We start from the raw sequence: 4,974 nt of genomic DNA on the forward strand, positions 1-4,974 counted from the left end.
AGTAGGTGTTAAAGGTGTCTTCACGGACCGCATTGATGAAGTCTGCTCCCATTGGCTACCCGTAATCTGTCACTCAAACCCCCCACACGTACGACGTCAGACCATAGACTTAATATATAATTAGACGCACAATCTCTGACGTCACCCGTTGACTTCCACAGTCCCTGAAATGAAGCCTGAATATTCAGCTCATGGCCGCAGCCATATTGGCTGGAGTTAACTCCGCCTCACACGGACGTTCCAAATATGGGGGAAAGGGGCGGGACCGAGTTCACCCGCTTTTCCTCCGGTTTGTTTTAGTTCACGCCCACAGCTCTGCCGTCTGCGGCTCCTCATGCTAACGGCTAACAGCTTCAATTCTCCAGGAAATCTCCACCGCGGTGGATTATTTACATCATGAATCTTTACAGGTGAGTACTTGGTGTTTTACACACAATCTGTAAAGCGGTGGAAGTGACTTTTAGACAACAATGAAAATGGGTTGAGGAGTCAAGCCTTTCTCTTCAGGGATGAAGACTACCTCTTGAGGGGTGACATTTTTCTGTTGAGGAGTCAAGTTTTCCTCTTGAGGGGTGACATTTTTCTGTTGAGGAGTCAAGTTTTCCTCTTGAGGGGTGAAATCCTTATGTTGAGGATTAAAGTCTTCTGGAATAAGAGAGCGGTTTGGGGTGGAAGCTGGATTAGGCTGATCAATATCTGTGGCAAATGCGGGGGTCTTGGGTGATTCAGGTTGTGCATAGGAGTGGTCAGAATCTTGTGAGAACTCAGGGATTGCCAGGAAGTACGAGTGCTCTGAATACACCATATTTTCTTTTAAGGATTGACTTTCCTGTGAAATTGGCTTACAGGATGCTAACGGCATGGGTTGAACCACTGTACTTTCTTTTGGACACACTCTCAGATGTGACGTCATATGTTCCTTGCGAGTGATTGTCTTGAAACAAAAAGGACAATGGAAGTGGCCTACTGCTCTACAAGGCAAATTGCACCTGCAGATTATGTAATCTGGAAGAGACAAGAATTCTGTTAAAACTATGGCAAATTTGTATGTATATAAAAAAAGAATGGAAAAATTCTTTAGACATAAAAACATTGAAAACATATTTCTGATCTAGACACCCTGTATGCTTCCTCTCCTTCTCCAAGTTTATATGAGGAACGCCTCCTCCTCCAATCAGAATTTGATATTCTCAGTGTAGACCACACTGTTGAGCTACTTCTTAAATCTAGAAGTCTATTTTATGAACAAGGTGACAAAGCTGGAAAATTATTAGCCCATAAAATACATCAGCCTACCTCTACTCACCAAATTTTAGAAATTAAAACTGCAACTGGTACGACAATAAAGCCCCAAGAAATTAATGATCAATTTAAAAGTTATTATGCTGCATTATACACATCAGAAACTTCCTCAGATAAGCAAACTTAAGATCCTCTCCATGCACTCTGATATGGTTAAACAACTGGAGTTGCCTATAACCTCTGAGAAACTTTCTACTGCTATTTCTAGTATGCGGGGTGGTAAATCTCCTGGGCCTGTCCTTTTATTTTTATTTCCCATTTCCCCATTTCTTTTTTTCTCTTCTGTTCTCTTCTACTGTGTTGTCTGTTTGCTTTTTTTTGTTGATTTTTTTTTCTGTCGTTTTGTTTTAATGTATGCTGTTTTTATTGTAGCTCTCTATTATGCTGTTTACAAATCTGCCTGATATAGGTATTTACCATAACAGTGCATAATGTATAAAATAAGTTTCGTAACTGTTTGCAAATACAAAAATCAATAAACAGATTGCAAAAAAAAGACAAAAACATTGGAGCCTTTACAATCTAAAAAACATAAATATTAATTAAAAGTTGCAATTATATGCAACTATATTGGAAAGAGCTCTTGGATATCAACATACCCTAGAAATGTACTCCATTTGTAATGTTGTTTCCCAAGTGCCTTTGGATCACCCCTTCAGCTACAACCTTGAAATTGGGGCAAAGTGGACACCCAAACCCAAACGCCAACTGCCTTTGCTCCAAGCAGCCATCCTTCTCCAGAATTGACACGTGCATCTAAACAAAAAGTCAACAAATCATTTTCTAAAAAAGATTAAGAAAAATATTTTTTTAGACATTTCAAATACAGTTAATAACTCATTTCTATATGTATCAAATATGGGATGAAAAACAGCTATCCTCTGTATCCACATCACTATTTTAAATAATAATAATAATAATAATAAATTTTATTTGTTGGGCGCCTTTCAAGGGACTCAAGGTCGCCTTACAGTCAAAAATATACAAACACAATAAAAGAACGGTTAAAAAAAGCAACAAAGTAGATAAATACAGCATAAAAAATAATGGATTGCAAATCAGGATGGATAAGATTGTTGGAATAAATGAGTTTTAAGATTAGAAATAAAATCAGGAAGTGAGTCCATGTTACGTAAGTTAGAAGGGAGAGAGTTCCAGAGCTGGGGGGCGGAACGGCTAAAAGCCCTGGTACCCATGGTGACAAGGCGGGCACGGGGCACGACCAGGTGGAGGGACGAAGAAGATCTAATATGTTTTTTTTAATTTATTTAACGCTTCTTCTATTTCGAATGCTATCTCTGCCTGTGGCTTTTGTAAAGCAGGTTTGTAATTCACAATCTTTCCATAAAGCTATTACATTTTCTTGGCAAATGGTGGCTGAACTATTATGTGTTAACACACATTTTAACATAATATACGTTATATTTTAGATAATGTGAAAACATTTTTTTTAAATGCATTAACCCTGAAAATTGGTGCAGTAAGATCAAACTTAAAGCACGTGCACGTAATGCTGCACAAGTAACGTGAATTTATCTCAGTTTTTGTGCTGGACATGCGTCCTTACATGCTAAAAGCTTCAGCATTACTTGTTTGCCCCTTTCTGTCTGTTATTAAGGACTTAATGTCTTTGCCCCACTCTGTTTTAGAAGTAAACATCGAAAATATGGTGTATAAAAGCATTACTAAAATTAAAAATTAAATATTAAGAAGTTCACGCTGTGAAAACCGACGTATTATATAGCTAAGCTAACCTAGCATCAACACGGAGCTTTGAATCATTCAGATTAAAAATAACTTTGTGGAAAAAAGGCAAACGTGAAATAAGTGATGCATTTAGTCATTTAAATTGACATAGTCACAGAATGAATCAGCAAAACAAATACTTGTTTTATAGAGAATTATGATAGCATACTCTTTAACTTACCTTCGTATTCTTCGCCATGTTGAATAACACTCGCGTGTCGAAAACTAGTGCTTGGAAGAAAGTCAATCTCCGCCTCCGGGGAAAAAAAAAAAATCTCCCATTCCGGGTTCAACTTTTTGTTTTCGTTCCGGTCATAGACTTCCTGTTCGACGTCCATCGCTATTGACGTCCAATATGGCGACGTCCAATATGGCGACGTCCTTACGTCAAACTGCCATGACAGCCTGCAGGGAGGTGCATCTCTTACCATGTGGCGACAACAATAGCCAGTCAGCCCCTCCCCCGGGTCTGTGCTGGTGACCGGTCTGCTGACGGTGAGTGCGTCTTCCAAGATTTGAAGTTAGCTGTTATAAATGTTAGCTTCTTAATTATGTTAGAATTTGATGTTTTTGATTAAGAAACGGCTGTTTTATAGTTTACATGTACTTTTATTTATTTGTATGTGTTTTTAGCGCCAATTTTGTGTTTTGTTTTGATCACATAGTGAGCCGCCCACGTGCCCTGCAGTTCTCTGTGCTGTTTTTGAAGGTTAGTTTCTGCCATTTTGACTTTAAATTAACTTTTACTGTTTTATTTTGGTGATGTTGCAAACAAACATGCATATAATGTCTGCGGTGGCTTCTTAAGACTTAAAATTCTCCGCCACATCCTTCTGACTTTATCCTCGCCCGGTAGACGGTAAAATCTGTACCGAGGAGGGCCGCTGCACTCCCTCTTCGTCAGCGGTCAATGTTACACACAACGCTCCACAAATTTAATTTAGTTTGGTTGTTAGTACAACCACGAGCTGCAAAACATGCGCCTGAACTGCGCAAAGACATTTTCGAAACTTTGAGGGATTAAGTAAAACACGCTTTTAAAGTTTGTATGCACCGCTAAAGCTAACTTTTGTGACTATTTGTTTCCACTGAAAGTGGAAACGAATAGCGCCGTGTAACTTCCGGTTGCTATTCCGGAAGTTGCACCCATAATCCCTTTTACACGAGAGGCCCCAGGAATAAGGTCAATAGAACCAAACGGGTTTGTGGAGTTTACAAAATGCCTAATAAAATACACCAAAATAAACTGCAGAAATTACTAAAGTTTTATGTGTCCCCATACAAAACAAACTTAGAAGATGACTTCCTACGGTTAATGTTATATGCAGATTTACGTGCGACTAGCTCAAAAGCTGATGGAAAATCGTGTTGATGACAATATGAGCACTCACAAATCTTTGCTTTTTTGGATGTCATTGTGTATATACAATGACAAACTAACACACAGTGTAAGACAGACAACAGCAGAAACAGTATGCTGAGATTTGCAAAGTTAGTGATGAATCCAGTTAGCCACAACCTAAAATGAAAGATTGATCTTATTTTAAAACAGGAATAAAGCACACAGCTCTGTGCTGAATCCATTCAGATTGTTAGCAATGATTGCTATCAAAATATAAGTTCAACACTCATAATGAATTATTGTCCAGTAGCATCTAACCCAGGGGTGTCAAACTCCAGGCCTCAAGGGCTGGTGTCTTACATGTTTTCCAGCTCCTCATTGGCTAAACACACCTGATCCAGGTAATGAGCAGCAGATAAGGCAGGATTTATAGAAGACCAGCATCAGGCTGGCCCTGGAGGCCTTGAGTTTGACACCCCTGATCCAACCCATCTTTAAGTAAACAGATTTAAACTTATTTGTTGGATTTTTACTGCCCAAAGAAGTAGCATGCTGGATTTCAATTATTTTACCAGCTATAGAGG

This window comes from Oryzias melastigma, linkage group LG7, assembly GCF_002922805.2.
Source record: "Oryzias melastigma strain HK-1 linkage group LG7, ASM292280v2, whole genome shotgun sequence".
NCBI lineage: Eukaryota > Metazoa > Chordata > Actinopteri > Beloniformes > Adrianichthyidae > Oryzias > Oryzias melastigma.